At 40.1% G+C, this 26,436-nt stretch overlaps 1 long non-coding RNA gene across 5 annotated transcripts in view; it reads right to left on the reverse strand.

Annotated features, from left to right (window-relative positions):
- Window positions 1-26,436, reverse strand: part of LOC140847683 (uncharacterized) — an 80,434-nt gene that overhangs the window by 23,283 nt on the left and 30,715 nt on the right. For 3 of the 5 annotated variants that reach the window (XR_012127706.1, XR_012127703.1, XR_012127707.1), the window contains one exon: window positions 17,293-17,364. The exons of the other annotated variants lie outside the window; for them this stretch is intronic. This is a non-coding gene — a long non-coding RNA (uncharacterized lncRNA). The remainder of the gene's footprint in view (window positions 1-17,292; window positions 17,365-26,436) is intronic. 5 annotated transcript variants of the gene reach the window in all.

The raw sequence follows: 26,436 nt of genomic DNA on the forward strand, positions 1-26,436 counted from the left end.
GTTATAATCACATTGTAACCTGTAACAAGTCATGGAAGTCTCATGTGCAGAGGCTCTTAGATCACTTCTAAGATCCTTTTTAGTATAGATTATTTTTAAACCAGATATAAGCAATTTTTGAACAACACCAGTTTCACCCTCCTCCACTGATTTGCCCCCCTCTTTTAAAAATTAGAGTTGTCAGAAGGTAGAGCACCTGACTGCTTTTCATGCCCCTGTTCTTTTTTATTGTTCCCATTTTCTGATGGAAGTATAAAAATCAACCTTCTGAAATGGCAGAAAATGGGGTGGTTGGAGTCACAAGATAAGTTGAACCGTGAGCTTTAAACAATCAATGCATTAAACAAAGCCAGATAGAGATATGATGGCCTTAGTGGGAAGCCTAATAACTTAGCATTCCTTCAAAACGATTTTCTTTAGGTAGCTGTTCAACATATATGTGGAGGAGAAGAGAGAGAAGGAGGGGACAGCCAACAAAGGTGTTAGGCCTCTCTTCTGCTCCATGAACAATTCTGCTCTGTCCCAAATTTGCATATGCCACTCTGATAAGCAAAAGCTTGGCAGCCAGCCACACATGCCCTCCTTTAAAGACAAAATGACATACAAATATTGTGATCCCCTTGCAAACAATATTTCTTTTAAATATTCCAACCACATATATAATTCCAATAAATACAACTTTCTTCATCTTTTTATATTTCTAGTATGGTCTAGAACCTCAGCAATTCTTTAGTGATCCTATGGAGCAATGCCCCTAGAAACTGCACTCTGACCTTTCTCTGAAGCTCACTGTGATTAGCAGGGAATTTTTCAACAGATGCCTTTCAAGCCATAAGTCAGAGAACTCCCAACAAACTATCTGTGGTGGCACCTGTCCTATGTAGACCTCTTTGTAGGTCTGCTGTTCTAGGAACAACCTGGAAGATATATGACTTTTTGAGTTGATCTCCACATTCAGCCCCCAGAGTAAGTTTGATGGTTTCCACAGGGAAACATTCTTTGCCCTCTTTCTCTTTCCTTCTCAACATACTGTAGCTAACCTTACCAACATAATGTGAATCCATAACATCTGCAGTGCCTTCGAATCTTCATAAAAGTATTAAATCATGCAGTTCTTTTAGACAAACTGGTGTCTTATTATATTCTAACTCTTGAAAATTAGTAATGTATGGATGACCTCTGAGTAACCCTTAGTTAATCAAAATATTCAACTAACCTTAGCAATCTTACCTACCTAGTCAAGCTAAATAGAAGTCTGCTGTGGCAATAATGTGCACTGTCATATATAGCACCCTTCAGCTAGAAGGAGGTAATTAAGGTATGTGCTTTAAGACCTCCCATGCATCTTCAGTAATGTGGATGGAGTTTATACAGGTTGCATGTGACCAGCCAGACACACCAGTGGGCCAGCTGGCCATGTCAGAGCAGGCCATGGTCACTGTCTGTGGCAGGAATCAAAGAAAAGCAACCCAAACCAGATGGGAAATGAACTTAAAAGGGAAATTTCTTTCCTAGTCTACTCTGAGCAACATGGCTAACTAGACAGAGGTAAGACATAGACATTTTCCTCTTTTTCCACACCCACCACTGCTCCCTTAAAGGTCAAGCTGGTTCAGGAATGTCCATTCAGGAGTGGACCAAAATCAAACTGTGTGCAGGAACTGCGTAAAACTCATATATGAGTATTACAAAAACTTGCTCATATTCACCAGAACATATGACAGGGCTGAGGGAAAATTCCAGCAATTCTTCACACCTAGCTTCAGTGTTCACAATTCCTGCTCAGTCTGTGTGCTTACATCTCTTTGATCTTGTTTGCTTAGCAAACTCCTACTCATGCATCAGAGCCCAACTCAAGTATCTCCTATTTCAGGATGAATTTATAAGTCTCACTGCCACCCAGGCAGAAGGCCGTACATCCCCTCAGGGCTCCTTCAGCACTCTGTTCATGCTCCTTTCATCCCAGCTCCACCAACTACTCCCTGTCCTCATAGGTAAGTGGGAATTACCACATGGGCTTGCTGGGACCTACCACATGGGCTTGCTGGGAGGGCTATATGACTGAATACAAGTAGAGCCCTTCTGAGAATCATAGGTACACATGAAGTGCTCAGTAAATCCTGGGCATGGTTGTTAAAGCAAGGATTCAAGGTATTGTAATTCTCTGCCTGCTGTGTTGGTGACTGTCTGCTTCTTAGAATGACCACATTGTTCTCAGCGCTCCCTCACAACAATCCCATAATCTCCCTCTAAGTGCATGACTAAGAGAAATCTTCATCCCTCTGGTTCCATTACCTGAAAGTTGCTAGGATCTTAACATTTGTTGAATGTTATTGAGATTCCTCAGTGCCTTAGTGGGTCTGTGTGGTAACTGTAAAATATGGCCACGAATATTTTGGTACGCTTTCCTTCAAGAGGTAAACTTTAATTCCCTCTCTTAGATGTAAGCTGGACTTAGTGACTTCCTTCCAATGAACAGAGTGTGCCAGACATAATAATGTGTGACTTCCAATATTCGAACATAAAAGGCATCAAGGGCTTTGTCCTTGGATCTTTTCTCTTGCACTTCTTGCTCTGGAGGGAGCCGTCTTCCAGGTTGGGAGGACACTCAAGCAGCCCCTTGGAGAGGTGCACATGGTGAGGAAACGAGGCCTCCTGCGGATAGCCCTGTGCATGAGTCATTTTCAAACTGAGCCCTCCAGCCTGGAGTCAAACCCTCTGTTGGCTATAGCCTCTGAGAGACCCTGAGCTGGAACTATGGAGCTAAGCTGCTCCTAGATCTCTAGTCCACAGAAACAAAGATAATTAATGTTTATTGTTTTAAACTGCTACATTGGATTAATTTATTATTCACTAGTAGATGACTAATAAAGAAGGTGACTAAATCAACAACACACTTGGGGTATCTCAAAGTGACTTGTTTTGAGTAGAAAATGAGAAGGCAGAGATGAGGGGTGGTGATTCCCTGCAGAACTTTCTGCCTTGGGGACAGAGACAGCTCCTGTTGTCACTCACGAAGGCTGGCCAGGCTGCCACTCACCTGGGAGTGGGCAGGCACAGCCTCCTGGAGGAGACCCTCAGGGAGAGGCCTGGCCAACTCCTGGGGTTGGGACTCATTGCCTGCTATTGCCCTGCACCCTCCTGGCTGCTGGTCGCTGGCTAAAAAGCTGACCTAAACCTGCTTGTGAGTATCTTCTGTTCCCTGGTGAGTCCACTGAAAGTAGAAAAAAAGCCCGCTACCTGAGGACTTGAGTCATATCTTGACTCTGCTTCTTGTATACAGACCTTGGAAAACTCATAGACTCTCTCAAAGCCTCAGTGTTCTCATCTGAAAGATGGGAATTATCACATCTATCTTAAATCTATCTTTTCTATTGTTGTGGGGATGAAATGAGATATTATATGAAGTATTTTGTAAACCACAGATTTATGGTGCTACAGAGATATCAGTTTTGTTTTTGCTTCTTCGCACAACTGACATAGATGCCAAGTAATATCAAATTCACTAGTAATCCCATGCTGCTCTAGAGAAAAAGTTAGTTGACGAGTTTATATAAAGATCAAAGAGAATGCCTAGAGATGTGTAGCCCAAAGAAATGACATTCAACTTAGAAAATTTTAGACAGCAATGGAAGAGAGATTCCAAAATAGGGCAGTTACCCTGTCAAGTAGACCCCATGTAGTCAACTTTTCTTGGCTAAAGTGGCTTTTGGTGACATGCGATGGATAGGGAGGAGGGAGTAGTCTAAATATAATGCCTTTGTTGTGATTTTAAAACAGAAGGCACATCCACACTGGTTTCAGGGAAGCCCTGCCTGCAAACAGGGGTTGCAGCATCTGATCCCATGACATTCCTTCCAGTTTCATGATTTTGTCTTTACTACATCCTCTACCTGCCTCCCTTCCCTGCTTCCATCTCCACATGCTTCTAGTTTGTCAGACTAAACCCAGAAATATTGAAATGTGGTTTGAGTATCACAACAGCCAGGAAGTTGGGAGAACAAGTTAAAACTATTTTCTTCACTCACAGCTTCTTTCCAGGAAATACAGCACTTACAATATATAGATAAATAGCTCGAGCCATTAAGATCATTTCACTTGTCCTTTCCCACTTGTCAAAGCATTTAGCTACCAGCCTGATGGGCCCTATTTAAGTGAACAGATACCTCCCTCAGCTATAAACAGTCGCTGGTCTCTGGAGTTTTGTTCACAAAATTAGGTCACGGGCAATATAGAAGATTCTCAACCAAACAAACTGTGAGTTTCTCCTTAAAGACCTGAAACCCAAAGACTCTGCTTTTTTGAATTAAACTCTTCATTTAAGATTACCAGATGTGTCCCTTCTCAGGAGGGTTTGTTCTTAGTAATATTAGTTACGGTCATGCCAAATAGGCCCAACTTCCATTTCCAGACTTCTGAGACACTGCAGAGAGAGCCTTTCAAGGTCTCTACTTCCGAAAATGCCATCATAGGGTAAAACGTTTAGCACCCCAGGCCCTGCAAAGGCTGCGCTTCTAGGGTGTGGCAGCTCCTAAGGCAGGAGTGAACCATGGAGCCTTCTATCACAGAGGGAAGGACACAGAAAAATCTCCTGGTGTTTGTGTTTACCTGGCCTCATCATCACCAGGCATCTAGACTTGTGAACCTCTTCCCTTATTTGTCCACTTTGTGTGATTCAGACAGACCCTTTAGATAAGAGGGAAGAAATTAACTCTTAAAAAGAAAACTAAGGTTTATTGTGAAGATACACAGGCTCATGTACATAAATCAGAAAACTGTTAGCATGAGATGCTTTGAGGGACTAGCCCCTCTCACTCTCTCCTCCTCTCTCTCCACCCGCCTGCTCATTCTCTGTTTCTTCCTGTACATCTTTCTCTTCTGTCCTTTAATGGCCTGTGTTCACCATGCACATCATATCTTTTCCCTACCCCGTAGCTCTGCTCCCTTGTGTTGTCACACTTGGAAATTATTTCCCCAAGATCTTGTCTAGCCCTACTCTACCACATGGTATCTTTTCTACTTCAGCCCCATTGATGACATTCTCTCTTGTCAGCTCCAACAGAGATCTTGTTGACTTAGCTCTCTTCTTGGGGCCAGGCCCTGGCTTCTGTCTTTGACAAGCTTTGTCTTGGCTTCCTTGGGTCAGTGCCGACCCTGGGTCTGACCAGCTGTGCCTCGGAGAAGTCACAGAATATAAGAGATAGCTGCCTACAGTTGTTTTTACAGCAGGAGCTGTAGACAGAGAGGCATCCTAAGAAGGGTGGGGATATATCAGGTGGTCTTGGTGCTGTATCACGGTAATTGAGGGGACGCAGGTGACTAAGGCAGGGTGACTGACCTCCACCAGAGTCATTCAAGTTTCCTTCATTATCCCCATGTTTAAAAGTGAAGACACCTAAGCTATATCAAACTTGGCATTTTCACAGGCACCACTTGTAGGTTTATAGTATTCTAATTACATGTATATCAGGACTCACCCAGGATAAGAGGATTCCAGCTGGTTAACCCAGGCCTCAGGAACACTCAGTCTATTCACCATTCAGAATGGGGTGCCTGAGTACCTTGGCACTCAGTGAAAATCCAAAAGCTCTCTGAGAATGAAACTGCAGATCTGAGTAATGGTGAAGACTAATTCATTGATTTGCTGAACCTGATTATCATATTCTAGGATCAGGTTCCCTACGTGTCTTATAATAAACTCATGGTTTAATTTGGAGACTCCTTGAAGCATAAGTGTATAGCAGTGATGTCCCAAAGAAAAACAATTTTGCAACCGTCAGACACATGATTGAATGGTCAAAAAGACATGAAATCAGCTATGCAAATTATGAGACATAAGTCACACTTCTATTTGTACTGTGACAGTGTGAAAATTGGAATTACTTTTTGTCAATATAGAAAAAAAGTCAGAGACTATGTGCACTGTCTTATGAAGGAAATGACTGTACTATGTTTGAATTATCTATGATATGCCCCCACAGCACCCTTGATCTTTTCTCACTTAATCTGTGGCTCAAAGACCATCAGTGTTGTGTTTGATATTTTAAGAATCTAATACAATGGACGTATGCATGTAACTAGTTAATAAACACCCCACTGGTTAATAATGAAACAAATCATGCCATATATTCTGTTGCTAATCAATTAGTTTGAATTTTGCCAATTCAATTTTAAAGACAAAGGAAATAATTTTTCAAAAAGTGAATCTGAAGTTTAAATATGTCACCATAAAACAGGTAAATTGTTAAAAATCCAGACCCCATGTTAAAATAGGTTTTGTGCACTAGGAGTGTCATTAAACTGCTTTTTGGAAGAAGACACAGTGTTGCATTAAGGATATGAGCTCAGGAGATTAAAATCTCTTCTGCCAATTACATAACTCTTCTAAGTCTTGGTTTCATTATATGTGACAGTTTGTTCTAAAATTCTTGTAAGGACTTAATGATATGATGCCTACAAAGTGCTTAGCACAGTGTCTGGCATGTAAGTATCTAATAACATGCAGCGTTTATTGTTTTATTGTTATTGTACCCAGTCTTCTATTTGGAAAGAAAAAATACTTAAAGAGCAGCTAACCTCAGAAGTAAAATTTAAAGAATAATAAATAACACAAATTCTTGTTATTAATTACAGTGTCATTTAACTTTAATTCAATTGAGAAATACACTAATTCTCTCTGAATCTTTCTGGTAAAATCAGATGTTTCACAGGCTGGCATATTTGGCATCAAAATGTCTCACATTTTGATGCTGACATTTGATGCTGAGTTGTCAGCAATGTGTTCTTCTTCAGTCACTGATGGAAAAATAATGATAACAGCAGCAGCAGCAGCAATAATCTGCTTGACTATTGATCTTATTGAAAGGAGAACACTGGTTTGTCCATCTAGGCTCTTTCTGAAGCTCTCACTCCAAATTGCTAAGGGCACAGGAGAGTGTCATCCATAACCATGGGCCAAAAAGCCCAATGCAAGTAGACATTTACTTTGATCTTTCCTGTTTTATTTTAAAAAATTCATTTAAGTCTTGAATTCCACTTCATAATATAGTGGTATTATTTTTTAAAAAAATAATGTTTATTCTCTGTTTTCACATGGTCCCAGCACACCAACCCAAATTTCAGTGCATCTGTTGAAAATGCCTTCAACTGCAAATAACAGAATACTCAAATGCCATGAGTTAAACTTTACCTCCCATATGATTACTTAACATGTTTAGTGATTCACCTCTATCATCAGGAATCTGATTCTTTTCATCCTAGGTTAATCCATCATCTTAAAGGTATTAGTTTTCCACAGATGGCCTGTTCCTTCATGATCACAAAATGACTGCCACAGCTCCAGGCATCACTTCTCACACCATCATACCAAGAAGAATGAAAGAGAGGAAAAGCAGCCCCCTAAAATACCTACTTTTAAGTGTCATTGGTCAGCACTTATTATGACCCTCCCTATCTACACGGAAGGCTGGAAATCAAGGTCTAGCAAAGGTCAATGGAGCTTCCATGACTGGCTCAGACTAATCAGGATCCTTCTCCTGGAGTATGAATAACTGGGAATAAGGAGGTGGGAATGTCAATTGAATAGGTAAATAATAGCATCTTCCATATTTGATTTGAAAAACACAGAGGTAGGAAATTCTGCTTTTCCTGCCTCCTCTTGGTCCTCCCTCTTCGGGCATCCCAAAAGAAATTGCATTGCTTTGTCTCATGAAGTCTGTATACCTTGATACCTTTCTCTTTCTCTGAATCAGAAAGATGTCTAACTTTTTATTTTAAAAAAGTAGAAAAATATTTCCCAAAAGGATTTTCTAGCACTAAATGGTATCTTGGAAGTTAAAATTCAAATACAATTTCAGGAGAAGACTCCCTGCTTTAGGGATACATTCTACTGATTGAGGGAGGTCTATCACAGAGGCTGGAGGGAATCCATATACAATTAGAACTCTGGGTTCTTGAGAAGAGGTGCAGATGAGAGGCCAATGAAGGTTAGCTTTTCTGAGCTGTGTTTTCAGCACTAAGGGGTGATGGGAAGGGGTACTGGTAGGGTGACCTGCATTTGGAGGGCACTTGGGCAAAGACCACCTCTCCCAGGGCTGCCTGAGTGGGGCAGGCAGCTCAGCCCATAGATGCCCTTAACACAGGCAAAGGAACTGCCCCATCTGCTGGTTGTGCACAGCCCCAGGAAGTCCTCTCATCCCTGGGCGCTGGCCACCTTCATGGGCAGCACCAATCTTGGAACAAAGAGCTTCCCTTCCATGGGCTTTGGTGAGAGCACTTCCCTGTCACTAATGGAGCACCAAAAGGTCCCAGAGGGCTGCCCCCCACACTACAGGCAACAGGACTGAGCTTGCTAATCTGTTGGTAACTACTGGGGAACATATTCTGCTTTTCCTCTGATCACCCGCCAGTCTTTTACCATGTGTGTATGCCTAGGAGACACAGGTAGTTTTACCTTCACAGGTGTCAAAACAACAAGGCGTCTCACATAAACAAACATAAGTTAGCAGAGAAAGAATGCAAATGAAAACAGTAGTTTCCAAAAGAGAGCAAGGTAAAACCAGATAGGTGGCACCTGTGAAGGCTGAATTAATAATTGAAATAAGGTATAATATGACCCAAAACAATATAGAAAACTAAGAAAACTCTTAAAGTGATATAAGATGATGCAGTATCAGAAAACCCAAGAGCATTTAAAGCTTCTGAAAAAAATAACAAGTTATAAATGTTAAAACAGAGGAAAGAAATTTAACAATGGACTGGATTTTGATGAAGATTCAACTCATGATTTAGAAGATCAAATGGACAAACTGATTCATGATACAGAACAAAAATACAAAGAAACTGTATAATGAGTGAGAAAAGATATGGAGGATGGATTCAGAAAACTTAATGTGAAAATATCAGGTGTTCAGGGAGAGAGAAAAAGAACAATTTGGAGAGAATCATCTAATATATTTTAAAATAAAATTTCCCTGATCTAAAAAATCACTTGCATTTTCACATCAAAAAGGTTTATGAAGTGCCAGGGAGATTTAATAAGAGGAAAAAAAACAAACCTAAACATATCTGGGTAAAGTTTCTGAAATTAGAGGATAAGTAGAGAACCATTACTTACAAAGAGAACAGAATAAGATGAGCATTGATTTTACTATGTATAAACAAAGGATGATAATTTCAAAATTATCCACCTGATCAAGACATTGGGAAGCCATTTACACACATGCAAAGGCTTTTGCACTTTTTCTAAAGGAATTACTAAATAAACTGTGTAAGTCAAATAAAAATAAAATCAGAATACAGATCTCAAAATAATAATGGTCATTCCAAGATCTCAAGGTAGCAGATAATGGAGTACAAGAACTAGAGAAGACCAGTGCAATAATGCAGTCAAGTTAACAATGAAATTTAATCTGATGATAATAATACTCCCTTACAGTTTTCGACTGCTTACATACAATGTGCCAAGCATTTTTCTAACTATGGTATATGTATTATTTACTATTACTTTCTTCACATTGTAGAAAAAAATTACATTTTACTATTACTTTTCTTTTGGTAACCTATACAGCCAGGATTTGAACTCAGAAACACTGACTCGGGAAATGGCACTCTTACCCTCTCTGCTGTAAGACCTCCATAAATAGCCTCATAATAATGCAAACATGAATTATAATATAAGAGTTAAGTAAGAATATTTGGAAAGAGATATACTATATTAAAATTCTAATTGCTTGGAAATAAAATCCCATATTAACTGAACAATACCCAGAACATGGATCAGGGGTAGATACAGGAATTAAGACTGGGAAAGCAAAAGCCTGCTAAAGGTCCTGTCCTTTTTTTGGGAGGAGGCAAGGGTAGAATTAGTCATTAATTTTGGTAGAGATATATAAGTTTAAATATGACTGCTAAAAAAATGAAGGTATCTATAAACAAAATAAGATACATAACAACACTTCACATTAAAGAATGGGAAAAGGATATACAAAATATTCAGAATAAAAAAATCAAATAAGATGGAAGGCATCAAAGCAAAAATATCAGATATTCACAATGCAGATAGCTTTACTTTTCTCATTAACACACAGAGATTCACAGATTAGGTGAAAAAAACAAGCCAACCAGTGAAAAAAAACCAAATTAGCTAGATTTATAAGAGATATACTTAAAGCAAAATGAAAATCAGAGTTTAAGAACAAAGAATAGCTGTATCTTTTTTTATCCTAAATATTTTGTATATCCCATTCTTTATTGTGAAGTGTTGTTATGTATCTTATCATCCAAATAGAAATCCAACCAGAGGAAAAGCAATAATATTAACTCAGGTAAAGTGGAACTTAAGGGCAATACATGAAATTAGGAAAAGAGGAATATTTGGAATTGATGAAATCAGTAAAATATCTAATACAAAATCTTTAACCATCTAAGAATAATCTGATCAAACAAGAATCATAGTACCATCGTGGGGGGCTTTGGCTCTCATATTGCAATGGATCAGATGTGGCAAAAAAAGAAAAAAAGGATATAAAGGATTAGAACAATAATAAAATCTATTTAGTATATGTGTGTATGCTTTCATGCATGCTTGTATATATATATATATGCACACACATGTACATACATATGCACAAACGGAATGTATGTTATAAAGAATTAATTTTTCCTCTTACATCCATTACACATTTGCAAAACATTGATAGTGTGCTCGGCCACAAACAAAACTAAAAATCCAAAATTCTGGGCTCATATAATAAGTCATATTCCCTTCCCATGATGAAGAAAGCTAGAAATCACCATAAACAACAATGAAACAAAACTCATTCATTTGGTAATTCAAAGAAGAATTTTAAACAATTCATTTAGATTACTATGGCTTTTGTAGTAGAGCTTGAAGTTGGGGAGTGAGATCCCCCCTACTTTATTCTTCTTTTTCAGGATTGCTTTGGCTATTCGGGGTCTTTGGTGTTTCCATATGAATTTTTGAATTATTTGTTCCAATTCATTGAAGAATCAAATTTGTATATTGCTTTTGGCAGGATCATTTTTAGTTTTGGAGTGGAGGGTTTTTTATGACAAATACAGCTGAGAGTTTTTATCATGAATGGATGTTGAATTTGTCAAATGCTTTTTCAGTATCTCTTAACTGATTGTTCTTCCCTTCTTCAAGTGTGCCTGGATTGCTATATACTTTCCCTCTTAAGACTGCTTTCGCTGCATCCCACAGAAGTTGGGGCTTAGTGTTGTTGTTGTCATTTGTTTCTATATATTCCTTGATCTCTATTTTGATTTGTTCATTGATCCATTGATTATTTAGTAGCATGTTGTTAAGCCTCCATGTGTTTGTGAGCCTTTTTGTTTTCTTTGTAGAATTTATTTCTACTTTCATACCTTTGTGGTCTGAAAAATTGGTTGGTAGAATTTCAATATTGTGGAATTTACTGAGGCTCTTTTTGTGAGCTAGTATGTGGTCTATTCTAGAGAATGTTCCATGTGCACTTGAGAAGAATGTATATCCTGTTGCTTTTGGATGTAAAGTTCTATAGATGTCTATTAGGTCCATCTGTTCTAGTGTGTTGTTCAGTGCCTGTGTGTCTTTACTTATTTTCTGCCCGGTGGATCTATCCTTTGGGGTCAGTGGTGTGTTGAAGTTCCTGAATCAAAGAGGAAATCAACCTGAATGACAAACTATCTAGAAATTAGCAGACAAGTTATGCTTTATTAAGAAAATTCATGACCAGTGGCTAAAGCTGTATTCAAAAGAAAATGTGTAGCTTTATTAATCAAGACAATAAATAAACTAAACATACAACCTAAGAAATAGGAAAAAAAAACAGCAAAAGATAGATTAAAAGGAAGTTGGAAGAGGAACTGTATAAAAATGAAAGATGGAATTGATTAACTTTAGAAATTTAAATAAAAGTATAAATGAATATGAACATCTAAGTGGGCTCTTTGAAAAGACAAATAAAATTGGACAAACAAAAACATACAACATGAGGAATGAGAAAGAAAAGGCCCTGTCACAGATACGAGAAGGACTAGATTCATTTTTAAGAGACAAATACAGTTGTATCTCTTAACTGTTGAGGTTGCCTCAGAAAATTTCAACTTTATAACTGCCTTGGATAAAGACTTCTTTGTCTCTAGTTCCTCAGAATCAGGCTATAAATGGATTTGTATTACTACCAGAACAAAACATTTTAAAACTGCACTAAAACAAACCGTAACAAGAGTTTAAATAGAGTGTTGTAGGAATTTCATTACATATGTTCATACAACTCTGTCTTAAATGACATCTGTCTTCTTTAGAGTTCCAAGTGTAATCAAATGCCCTAGGCTTGCTTTGGAGGGAAAATCAGCATGCCATTTTTATATGCAGATCACAATGGCCCAAGTCTCCCTTCCAGTTATTTGCCAGAAACAGAGCCTCCCCCAAGTGTGTCAGTTATTTCTTGGAGTCCCTAAATGGATGTCATGCATGTCCCAACCTGGGAACAGCAGTTGCCACCTGCAGTTGGCCCTGGTCTCTTATCCTGCTTCTTTGAGCGCACCATGCTTTCTACCGTTCCTGCCACTCAGCTTTGCACTCCTTTTTTCTGAGGAACCACCTCCCCCAGTCCACGCACTTGGGCAGATTTTGTTTCTTCTCTTTGAGGGTGGGCCTATGGCTCAGGCCTGACCAATCAGAGCCCTCATTCTCCTAGACTTGGTGATTGGTTCCAGGACAGCCAGGCAGGCCAACCAGTGGCGGCAAGATGCACAGCATTTTCACTGGGCATGCTGGGAAGGATTCTGGCGTTTTCTCCCCTGGGCGTGAACTACAGCTTTCTTGCCACAACACGGAGCCTCATGAAACCACCTGGGGAAGAACAGCCAAGGGATGGAGGATGGTGACTTCCTTTGGAGCCCTGGAACAGCCCTATAAATGAAACCAGCCTGTTCCTGAACTTTTCAGTCACATGAACCAACAGTTCTCTTTTTCTATTCCTTAAGCCACTTGAGTTGTTACTGAAGCCAAGAGCCCAAACTGAATTATTTGTGTGGCAGAGTGGAGCAGAGTACCATCTAGGCCCCAAAACAACTATGCTTGGGCCCAGCAATTCGCCAACTCTCCTTTGAGCTGTTCTGATGGCTTTTACCTGTCTTACCAAAAAAGCAACCAGCCAAAAGAAATGGCTACAATTCCACCCTCTCTCTCCATATTGCCTCCTGGCTTCCACTTTCAACCAAAAATGCCTCTCACCTTTCCCATTTATCCAGCTCCTATCAGAGAATGCACAGTTGTGGTGAGCAAGGGAGTTGAGGGTGGGGGTTGTCTATGCAATCGGCAATGGCTTTCTTAACGGCTTTAATGGCCGATTCTTGCAAGGTTAGCCAACCTGTCCTAATATATCATGTTCTCAACAGTCATGACAAGTAATCTGTCCCTTAAGCACAAAAAGCAAGAGCATAGAAAATGAACTAAAATGAAGAATGAAATAACGGAAGACCTCTCCAAGCCACCATCAAATATTTTGGTTAAAGCTGCATATACACATCTTTAAGGACTTCTAACATTCTTCCTAACATTTAAACATTTTCAAATCACTGACTCAGACTTTCTAAAGATTAATAAACCTTCACAGATCTGTTCTTGTCAACCATTATAATAGATTTGTTCTGCAGTGGTCTTATTCCTACCCCCTCAAAATAAAACAAACCAAACAATAAATCAAGACCACTGAAATGAAATCCAGTCTCACCTCACAGAGCAACGGTTTTATGGGTGAAACGTGTGCTTGCTAATTTCAAGAACAAATTATTGTGCTTTATGCAGTGCAGTTCAATTTATACACTTTTAGCTACAGGAAATAAAAAATAAAGCCCACAGGCCAATTTTAATTTGGTCAGTTTTTTCTTTCACAAGTATCCCGTGGTGTAAACTGGCTGACATAAATCAGAAAACCTCTTTCTGCTCTCTTGCCTGAGTGTAAACACAGCCCCTCGAACTGAGAAGTTGTCTCACTTACAGTATCAAAAATGCTTAATACACTTGCATTATTAATGGAATATCATTTCTGCTTGGCAAAGCTGGAGTCAATACTTAATAGATTTAAGTCCTATTTAGCCACTGGATTTTGGGGAAACATGACAAAAAGTAACTCAGTATGAAATCTAATAAAGTAGATACAAAGATTACAAAATGCATGTTTCCATAAATATGCATTCCTCATAAATATTTGAGGCAATGAATGGAAGGAGATCCAATATTCTTTAATCATTTCCTAATTGATATTCTTTAGATATGGCAATCCTGAGTAAATATTAGGCCTCTGTTGAAGAGCTCTGTTTAAAAAAAAAAGAAATCCAACCAAATGTTTCAGGGTTTTTGTTGTTGTTAAGAAAGTACCAGCAAGGTTTTTCTAAATAAAACAGTTGTTTGGCCTCAATGAGAAGAAATTCCTTCCTATATTCTAACCACTGTTCAAGGAAAATGGAAGGAGCTTATGTTGTATATGCAGGATAGGTGCCTCTCCACCTCATAGATCAGATGAAGCAGCTGGAAGGACACTTACGGGTCCCCGCACCGAGTGCTACACTCTGTGGAGGCTCAGAGCTAAGGGGTCTTGAGTTATCAGAAAGGAAACTGGCATTCATGACTCTCCTCTTGCCCGGACAGCTATCCTTGCATGTCACTTAAACTGTACCGTTTTCTTGTTGATAAACTAGGAATGATCCTTTTTATCCTGCTTTCTTCCCAGAGCTATACTGAGGAGTCAGTGAGAAAGCTTCTGTGAAAGTCTCTGCAAACCATTTAAGTTTCTAAACAGAAGTCACAAACAATTTTGGGTCCTAAACCTCCTAGGCCTCAGTTGCCTCAGCTGTGAAATGAGGATTATGAGAGTAGCTTCACGGCAGACTTTTTGAGAGATTTAGATGAGTTAACTAACACAAAGGATTTAGGTGGCCATAATGCCTGACATAATAAGAATTCAGTAAATGTTAGCACTTACATCATCATTATTATTGTTGTTATCCAAAATGAGGGAATTTAGTCCCAGGAAACTTCAGAGGTTTATTCAAGGTCACAACTCCAAAAAGAAAGCATGACATCAGGTGACAGGGATGCTGCTGCATTGATGTCACTTTCCATACCATAGAGAGCTGCTTTACCCTGGCAGATTCTGGCAGGGTGCCACCCGGGATGGTCCTGACAGTGCCCTCAGGGGAAAAGGCATGTGCAACTGGAAACTGATTGGCTCAACTAAAATGAGACCTCTCCAGTTTCACCAGGATAATGGCCACCTTCACACCAAGGACTAGACATCAATAATCAGCAGCCCAGCTTAGAGTGAGTAGGAAGGCCCCCCACCCCTGCAGAAGGCATGGTGGGAAAGAATGTGGTGAGGTCACCCAGCATTCTCAGAAGGAGGGAAAACAAGAGGGGCCCAGTGCCCTATCACTGACCCTGGACTGGGAAGGCAACCATAAAAAATGTCATTCTGATTGATGAAGAGGTGATAAGGTGTGGAGTGATGAACCAACTCCATTTCGAGGTTGGTGTGTGTTCTTAGGAGCTTCCCTCTTAAGGGCCAGGCTTGTAAATCTCCGTCAGTGTTGGTCATTATAAATATGGAGTTGGTCTGGAGCATGACAGCTGCTTTATCTTCTAATGTGAGTACTCTATGTGCAGGGATCCTCGGCAGAGGCTGAAGAACTTTCATAAAAGAGTATGGTAGTGTCCAGGCCTACCTCCCAGCCCACCCACTTGGCCACAGCTTTTGAGCTCTCACCTTCCCAAGCTCCGTCTCCCACTGTTGCACCCTCTTACAATCCTTCCATAACAACAGTTAGGTGCCTATCATTTTTGCTTCCCCGTGAAAGACAATCAAGTGTCACTCAGAGATGCTAAGGATATGTGGAGGGTCCTGAAACACGAGAGGTTTCTTTGCCTGTGGGCTGAGGGCGTTCACACAGTTAGTTCCCTGTCAGTGGACTCCCTCCCCATGGCCAGGAGAAAGCACTGTTATTTGGGAGGCAGGTGGTGTGGGGACTAAGATGCTGGTGTGGGCATTTCCTTGTTATTCTTGTCACTCTCTTCTCTATCTCTCGTCTCCTTGTCTACTCTGCCTCTCTTCTGATCCTCTCTCTGACTTCTCTTCCCTTTTTTCCTGCATTATCCTCTCCCAAATGTGGGCATTCCAGAAAGCAGTTTCACAGATGAAGTCATTTTACTTTCTTCTCCATTGTTCCCAAAACACTATGCTAAGCAAATATTTAAATTTTTTAAATTACCTTGATATTCAGCCCCTGATTTTAGGTGGTACTGTAAGCTGAAACTCCTCCTTGTCTACAAAGAGGGGGACAGACTCAACGATTTCTGAAGTTCCTTTCAGTGCTGATTTCCCAGGAATTTTCAGAATTCACTCATCTCTCTTCTCTCACATGGGCCTCTCTGGAGTTCCAGTCACCTTCCCAAAGGAAATTTACCCCAAACAATGTGAAATCAAGAGAAGGCACTAAAAAATACATGAAGGGATGTCAAATCCTTTGGGAACAAATCCTTTTAATATTTATCAGGGCCCACTTCTTCAGAAGTTCCGTATCAGAAAAATACTGCACAGTCTCAAACAGAAGCCACACAGTACGACAGCAAGACACCACCTCCCTTGATCTTAAACTCTCCTTCTCTGACCTCAGGGCCTTTCCAGCAAGGTGTTTCAAAGACAACGGTGTGTTTCCACAATTCAGCTGGGCTTCATTTGAGGCCGGGTCAGTAGTACCAAGATAGCCCATCCAGAATTGATTGGGATTATCTAGTAAGTCACCTGCCTCTAAATTAATATCCCACGGGAAATAGGATGTTCTGTGGCTGATGCCCTATGCATTAAATGTAGACCAATCTGACACCAGCCATCCCTTGACCATCCAGGAAGTAGGTAGAAATGCCAATCTTATGATGCTGGCAAACATAACCAATAAATTTGTCCTATTGGAATGAAAGCATACACAGCAGGTACTATTATTGCTATTAATAACACACTAAGTGGACGCAAAAGTGCCTGCATACAGAAACAACAATCAAAACCCCAAACCAGTGAGAATTAACTTTGAACTTTGTAATACACAGTATATCACACTCACACAACCAATTAAAAAGGCATGTCATCTTGTTTGGAAAGTATCTATCGATTTCCCAGTTCATCAGATCAGGTTGATGTGTCTTTCAATGGTCTCAATGACATCATCAATATTTTTCTATTTAGAATAATGACTTATTTTATATGCCAATGGCTATAAAAAACAACTCACCTATATATATTTCTACTGACCCCAGCTTAAGCGCCATCTGGTTTTCTCTCTGGGACATGTGATATTGGTAATCTGGAGCAAAAGAAATGTTTTGTTCTTGTCATGAGACTCATTTAGAGACCACAGTAAATTTGTTTAGTTTAAAAACTAACCACTAAATCATATTTTCTCTATTAGAGGCTGGTGCTCTCCACTGCATTTGGTGTCCAAATTATATTCACGCTGGAGTGAATTACATCCATTTCAGAAGCAGCCCCAACCCCCTTTTCCCTCCCATCCAAGGAGCAACAGACTCAGCAGCTGTGTCACCCTCAGCAAACGACCTACTCTCTCGGAAACTCATTCTTCTCACTTATCAAATGGGAAACAGTGCTTGCTTCCTGGGGGCGGGAGGTATCTATTTTACCACTCACAGCTGCCCCACAAGATCGGGACTCCTTTAGCCCCATTTTACAGATGGGAAACTGAGGCACAGAGAGGCTAAATAACTTGCCCCCAGACAGCACAACTGGTATCTGATGAAACCTGTATGTTTGACCAAAGATGCTTATAACCAACTAAACCTGCCCCACAGGCGCAGTAACACAGTCAAAACACCAAACACTAAATTCAGGCACTTGATAGGTGCTAAGGGGGCATTATGGCAGAGGGTTGGGAGTCACACCACCTGAGTTCAAATCTCAGCTTTATCATTTAGTACCTATACCACCTTTGGCAGGCAGCTAACCTGCACGTGCTTCAGACGCCCCATATGCCTTAACAAGTGAACTTACAAGGGGTGCCTGACTTGTAAGGTGGTAGTGATGACAAAGTAGCCTGTGGCACGTACAGTACCTAGCACAGTGTTTGTGTTCAGTGACAGCAGCTACAAGTATTTACAGGCATCCCATGAATGCTATGCACTCTTCCCCTGAAAGCCTTAGTGTTACCCAGGAGTCTTCAACACACATTCAATCTCAGTCTACAAGCAGCATCAAAAATGAAGTGCCATCACAGCCTTGCAGGAAGCTCCCTGCTGGAAGAACTGATCTTTCCCCACCGAGGAAACTGGAAGTAGAAGGAGAGGGTGAAACCCATGTGGCTTGAGATCTGGCTCCACACGAATACACCGTGTGGTTTCAGGGACTCATGTCACTGTGGTGAGTTTCAGTTTTCTTCTCTGTAATCTAGATTAATTCTATCTCAATTTATGGTGTGGCTGTGAGCATTAAACACACATTGAAGCTAAGTTCCCAACAGATGTCAGCTCCCTTCTTTCTACCACCCTGTGCTAAATCAATCTGGGGAATAGGTGATAAGGGGTCTGTAACTTTTCCAAGTCAGGAACGCTTTCCCATCCTAACTGGAGCCTGTAAGAGGCAAGGGCTTGCCTTGAAGCACTCTTAATGGGGAGTCTGAATGTCTTACTAAGTCACTGAATGTGATATAACAGGGCAACCACTATTACTTTTTTTTCATCCATTCTATACAAGAAGTGAGGTTGACTCAGAACAACCTGGAGATGTAAATAGATGTAAATAGGAGATCAGGAAGCTAGAGTTGGGGAAGATTGTTAAAATGTTTGTCAGGGTGATGTAGTATAAATCTAGGTTCTAGCTTAGGATCTTCATTAATTAGCTGAAGTATCTCATATAAAATTAAAGATATATTTTGCAAAGAAGCCCAACTTTCTCTACAACTCTCCACTGTCATGCCTATCCACATTATTTTTTAAAAAAACAATTAATTTAAATTGAAGTGTAGTTGACATATAATATTATATTAGTTTGAGGTGTACAATATAGTGACTTGACATTTATATGCTTTACAAAATGACCCCCAGGGTGAATCTAGTCACCATCTGCCACCATACCAGTTAGTACAATTTTACTGACCATATTCTCCATGCTGTACTTCATATCCCTGTGACTTATTTGTTTTTATCACTCTGTAGGTATCACAGTGTAATTTTCCATCACCTACTGAAGGACATCTGGGTTACTTACAAGTTTGGGCAATTATGAATATAGCTGCTGTAAACATCCATGTGCAGGTTTTTGTATGGGCATAAGTTTCCAGGTCATTTGGGTAAATACCAAGGAATGCGATTGCTGGAGTTCATGGTAAGACTACATTTAGCTTTGTAAGAAACTGCCGACTGTCTTCCAAAGTGGCTGCACCATTTTGCATTCCCATCAGCAAGGAATGAGAACTCCTGTTGCTCCACATCTTCACCAGCATTTGGTGTTGTCAGTGCTTTGGCTTTTAGCCATTCTAACAGGTGTGTAGTGGTATCTTATTATTTTAATTGGCAGTTCCCACTGGTCATGATAGACGATGTTTAGGAGATTTTTATATGCCTATTTGTCATCCATATATCTTCTTTAGTGAAGTGTCTGTTGAGATCTTTTGTCCATTTTTATCGAGTTGTTTCCTTATTGTTGAGTTCTTTATTTTGGATACAAGTTATTTATTGGATATGTGTTTTACAAATATTTTCTCCAAACCTGTGGCTTTTTTCATTCTTTTAACAGCACCTCTCACAGAGAAGAAGTTTTAGACATTTGGAGTTTTCACTAACAATCTAGCTTTCTGGCTTCCCTTGGAAGTAGACTTGGTAACACTGAGACCCATCCCTGCAGGGCTGAAGCCATCTAGTGGCTGTCTCTTCAGACAGGATTGTTCTCTCCAGTTCACCAGAACTGCACCCAGCCCACTTCACTCAGCTGCATGACTCCCTTTGAGATATTTGATTGGTGTGATTTTCACCTAGAGAATTTCCACCTATATCTGTTTCTACATTGGGTTCTACATAGGTTTGCATTGTATAAAATACCTGGTGCTTAAAAAAAGAAGTTTAAATATGACTGGATTAGATTATCTTCCTGCTCTTTCACATCAGGCCTACCCATTCATTTTTGCATTCAACTTCAATGAGAGAAGATATAATTTCATAAATACTCCCTGCAGGGCATCTTCTAATTAGCCTGTCATGCCTGCTCAAATCCATGCCATGGAGCATGATGCCTACAGGATGCCTCATCACCCCATGCCACTGTGCCCACTAGAAGTGCTCCATACCGGCCCTTCTGAGGACTCACCTTCTATGTAGGGATGGATTTAAGAGTCTTTTTATAGGGCAAAGTAGTTTGAACCCAAAATAATGAAAAATAGGCATTTTTTTCCATAGAAATCACCCTTGCCTTGGAAGATGGCCTCACCTGAAGGCATGTGGGAATTAGAGCAGGAAGAAATAGCAAATTGGAGCAGCAGATATCTCTCGGCTCATAGTCATTCTGAAACATAAACCTGAGTGGGATGGTGGGCAAACTCACCAGCAACATTAAAAGTGTTCTCTTTCTCTTTCTTCCCTGAATTGGGATAGTTGACATTCTTCAAGGTTTGTGTATGACATGAATCTCTTTTATCAGGGCCACTGGTACAACTGGAAAAATGACTCCCAGGTTCTAAAAAGCACCAGTAAAAACAAATCCTGGGAGCTTAGCACAGGACTTCACAACAAATTAGAGGTGAGGACTTTTTTTTTTTTTTTGCATAAATGCCTCATCCTCAAGTTGAGTCTGTTACCCTATTTGGGTGTACTTGTTGAAGTTGCATATGTAGAGGACTGTGAAAATTTGCCAGGGTGAATGTGGTACTGTAACCAAGTACCACACATGAGATAGCTTCAACAGAAATTTGTTGTCTCATAATTCTGGAAGCTAGAAATCTAAAACCAAGGTGTCAGCAAGGTTGGTTCAGTTAATATAGACATGCCTATCCCTGCCGTTCCCCCAAGAATGTGGCCTTCCTGAGAAAGGGACTTTATGGTTTGGTTCACTGATTCAAACCCATGATAAAGCCTCCAAACTATTTCTTGGCTAAATGAATGAATGAACAAGCTTCTGATCCCTCTTCTGTAAAATGGGGATAGTAATTTCTGTCATATAAGCCTGTGGTGCAAATGAGGGACCCAGTGCCCATGACTTCATGTGCTGTCTACACTGGGTGGATCCTCAGGGGACATTACCTGCCCAATCTGAGAGATCAGCTCTCGTGACTTCCTGCCCATTGCACAGATGGGAGCTAGAATTCTGGCAGATGATTTTCCTATTCAAACCTGGAAGTTTTGTTTGTTTGATTTTTCTGAATCAGAGAAGGCCCTTTCAGTTAACATTTTCGCTGTTATAATCTCTCTTTTCATTCATTATTACTGTTTCCAAATCTCTCTTATATTTGTCTCCATTCCCTGGCAATATCCATCTCTTGGCTCTGTCATTGATCCAGACCTCTCTGAACTGGTGATGCTGTTTCTCATCATCACTATGATCACATCCAGCCATGGACCTTTTAGAAACAAGAGACGTCCCCGAGACAGCAGCCTCGGGGGATGTTCCCTGCTGACCATCCCTTTTAAGTTGGCCGAGGGAAAGTGTATCACGTCTTGTATTTCTCCAACTTGAACAGAGCTATGCTGATTTAGCACAAATTTCCCATAAAAAGCTGACCCCTAGAGAGCATAAACTGAACTTGGAAAGTTTTATCCCAAAAGCAGAATTTGTTGTAAAGTTATGAGTGACTGAAATGTGAGGGGCTGGAGCTGTTGGAGTTGGTCGAATGGCAGTTGTTTTACAACGCCTGCGACTGCATTTCCTCCCATGAATGCTCAACTATTCCCGCATGTGCCACACTCCCCATGACCCTTGGCCAAAAGCATCATTACCCTGTTCACCCGCTGAAAAAAAGATTAGGACTGTTACCAACAAAGCTGCTTCCCATGGTAAAAAGAGGCTCTTGGATCAAGTTTTCTCTCTACGGTCACTGAAAATGACAATTCATTTCTTCCCCACTAGCCAAACACTGTCTGCAGATGCACACATGTGGATCCCATTGAAGTCCAAGAGGCTCCAAACACATTTGAAGTCTCTTCTTGGTGGCAAGAAAGCAGAGGTATAAAGATGAGCTCTATAGCAGGAGTATGTGTGCACGTGTGTGCATGCATGTGTATGCATGTGCACACATGGGTGGAGAGTTTTACCACAGTCTGAAACCCATTTCTAAATCGTCATTGTTTAAAAGCAGACAACCTGAATATCCTGTGAATCCTTTCACTGTACAAGTGAAATTGATAGAAAAGTTCTTTTGACAGCAACTGCCAGTTTACAAAACCATGAGATCTGTAGGTCAGGAAGCAGAAGGCACATTAAATGACAGCACCATACTTAGGTTTGAGACCACAGACCTGTATTCAAGTCCTAGTCCTGTCACTTTCTAGCTCTCTGCTCTTGAGCAGTGTCCTTATGTCCTTAATTTCTCTGAGCCTCAGCTCTCATGACTTTTGGTTATAAAAATGGAGATTAATATATTGTGAATGCCTAGCATGTAGTAAGTGCTCCAATGGTGGCCATTATCATGTCAACAACAGGAGGCCTAAAGACACTGTGAACACTGCCCCCTCCAACACCATCCCCACCACACACACAACACAATCTCAATCAAACAACGAAGTATAGTAGACTCTTAAAGGGACTTCTTCCTAGCCTTCAAGTCCTTTCCATTCATGAAGCTGGGACCTTTTACTTCTAGCTTACTTCTGAAGAAGTTTCTGGAGTGGCTCAGGTCAGTAGCTTTCACAGTTCAGCCTTGATCCACCATCAATCCCTGGCCCCACTTGGAAGTAGAACTAGATTCTAATCTTGCTTCCATTCTTGCTAGCCATTGTAAACATGGTTTAAGCATGACACATAATGATGGATACTTGTCTGCAATCTTCACAAAAATAAAAAACTCAAAAAAAATGTAATAAATACCCTCCTAATATTCTGTTCCTTTTAAGCACAGCACTATTTGTAGTTAAAATCATATGTGAAATGATTTGTTTAAAATCTGCCTCTGCCACTACACTCCAAGCTCCATGAGGCCTATTTTGCTCAATGTAGCACACTATAGCAGGGTGATCAAAACATAGCAGGCTTTCAGTAAATGTTTGCTGAATAAATACAAGACTTAGAATGTAAAAGTACTCTGAAAACTGCAAAGCACATATTAAAGTCAGATAATATTATTATTATGAGACATCTTGCAAATACCAAGTGATTGGTTACTGGATTGCCCTGTTCAACCAATTTATGTATGTATTTAAAAGCTTTCTACTGTATAGTTTTTGGGTATACTGGTTCTATATAAATGAGTATGATGTTTTTAGTCATTTCTACAGAAATTCAGCATGGGGTCTTGATTCAGGGGTACAAAATCCAGCATTTTAATATTGCTTCTTTGGATAGCTAGATTGTCTTCTTTGGCTGGACATGTATATGTGATGGCTACCCATATTTTACCTTTATCTATCCACTTGTCAGTTATTCTTCAGTCATCAATTCACTTCTGCACTTAAGAACTGTTTATTAAATTCTTTTGTGCCAGGCATGGTGTCAAGTACTGAGGCTATAATGATAAATATGGCCAATTGCCCTTGTATTTAGCTGTCTTGTGGGTGCCCAAACTATAAATGCAGTTATAACAATGTGATGTGAACTATAACAGACAGGCACGTGCATATGTACAAGGGGCAATAGGTGCACAGAGGGGTAAGTACTTATTTTGGAAGGGTGAAGGGTTGCAGGAAGCCTTTCAGAGGAGGTGGTATTTGAACCCAGTCTCAAAGGATGAATATGGGTTTTCCACGTAAACTAGGTGAAGATGTATTGCAGGCAGTGGGAAGAGCATGTGATCTGATGAATAAAGGAAGATGAATGTGAAGGGATGACTGAGTCAGGAAGGAAATTAGCCTAAATCATCTGTCACCTTGTATTTCAATTGTGTTGATATTTGTGGGTGAAGGTGGGTGTAATGAGCTGTTTTAATTGATATGCTGCCCAAGTGGCCAAAAAGGACACCTGAAACTGTGGAAATAGGAAGCAGGGGCTTAGCAAAGGAATAGCAAGGAAGAAGTTTAGGCAGATACTAGCTGCTTGCCACTTCAAGGAAGAAGGTAAGAAACCACCTGAGTGCTGTGTCAACCGATCTGGAGATGTCAAAACACTACAGAGGACTTAATCTTCAAATGTCACAAAGATGTTTCAAAGAATGGATGGAGTGACGGACATTTTCCTCCTCTCCAGGATTCACAAATGCACTTTGGTTCAAAGCAGGGGACATTGTTAAAGACAACATTCTTCTTCCAGAAAACCAAACCCAGTGCTTTTGAAAGCCTTCAACTCCAACTCCGACTCTATTCTGAATATAATCTATGCATTTAAAAATCATTTGCTAAGCTGGGACAATGACACAAACATCCACACAACACAAGCTGCTGTGGATAAAGTTGGGCTGGCTGGTCTAGCTGAGCTGAAAAGTGCTGTTGCAGGATGTTTTCATTTAAAAATTCTTATTATTTTTTAAAGAATTCTTGCTATAAATAAAAAAATATATTATTATTCAAGTGCATGCTGAAACTGAATCATGCCATTCTTACATAATTTTTCATTGGATTGTTGCAACCCATAAAGAAATCCAATTAAATTTCCCTTGCAGGCACAGACCTTCTTTCAGGGGGCCTTGAAAAAGCTGGTTTGTTGTATTGTATAGCAGGTCGATGAATCGAGAAGCAGAGAGGGCCTGTCCCGTTTCTTGTCTTGTGTGACATGATGTGAAGAGAGTCTGCCAGCAAGGTTTCAAAGAGCTGCATTATCAGACAATATAAAGGCCCTCTGTCCATTCTTTCTGCTGCTGTACCACAGAATATGCACATGCCAGTGTCTCCACCCGATGAACAGTTCTGAACACTGTATGGTTAACATACTGCTTTCTGCATCTCGTGTGCATTCACCATCATTATCCCAGACATCGGAGCAAGGTTAAAGAGGGAGTGAGCCAGAGATAAGATAATGTTTTGAAGATACTTTAAAGGGAACGTCCTGGAAACCAGACTGCACAAACATGTGTTTTCATTACCTAAAAAGAAGGCAGAAGCCAATGTGTCACCGAATTATATTATTTTACATTAATCTGTTTCTTGGTTGCTATCTGTACTGTTTATGCATTTTACTTCATTGATTTATATATCAAGTGGGGTCTCAATTACTTCCAGACATACAGGATTTTTATCTTTAAATACAAATTCTTCATGAACAGACACACATATACATACACTTCCCCCCACCCTTATTTTCCTCTAGTATAGAAAAAAAGCTCTTCTGAACTTCTACCATGTAACTGAAACTTCCTTTAAGATGTCAACCATGTTGTAAGATTCAGTTTTCTTGCTATCTATTGTATCAAATATGGAGAACCGAGATTAGAGTCAAAACAAAGAGAACAATACTGAGAGGCATGAGGGAGAAAGATGCCATTCTCTGTATTCCTTACCAGACAGCTACCTGGAAATTATTTTACAGTCTCTTCTACCACTGGCTTTTTTTGGGTTTTGTTTTTGTGTTACTTTTCACAATATTTCACAAAAGTAATGATCACCTAATTATTTACTACCATCACTTATCAACAGATATGAGAGCTTATTTGACTACCGTGGGGGGTTTTACAAGACAAAGATGGTCATTCAACTCTGCCTTTCTCTCTCTCTTTGTCAGATGAAATAGGCACATCTCACAATCAAATTTTCAAAATAATTCACTTATGTTTTCCCCTGTGCAAGGAACACAGGCTTATATTTGTCTTGCTTTAACATTAGGCAGTGGTTTGATTGGTGACAAGATGCATAGGGAGATAGAATTGTTTTACGTAATGGGAATTGCAGGGAGAAAAGCATGCATGAGCATTGCTCTGTGCTTAATAACTGGGAAGCTATGACCGGCTTTTCCAGATCCAGTGTTTGCAAATTTTGTGTGTGTCAGATATGTTTCTTTAAAGTTGTAGTTCCAAAGTGAGCACTAGTATCAGCCTTCTGTCTCCCAGAAGGGCCTAGTCTGAGGAGGAAAACTGGGGCTGATGTGCCCACGGAGGATGTAGAATGTTTTTTCCTTTGTTTCAGGATTTTGAATTTCTTACCACAGAGAATTTTTTCATTTTTTTAAGTACAGCTCTCTGAATCTGAAAATATCCAAGTGAAATGTAGTTGGAAAAGTCCCTCACATGCAAACCTTGTACAACCCATAAGAGGCATGTCTGTCTGTGTCTGTGAGTGTGTGTGGGTATGAGGAACCCTGA

This window comes from Manis javanica, chromosome 2 (assembly GCF_040802235.1).
Source record: "Manis javanica isolate MJ-LG chromosome 2, MJ_LKY, whole genome shotgun sequence".
Taxonomy (NCBI): domain Eukaryota; kingdom Metazoa; phylum Chordata; class Mammalia; order Pholidota; family Manidae; genus Manis; species Manis javanica.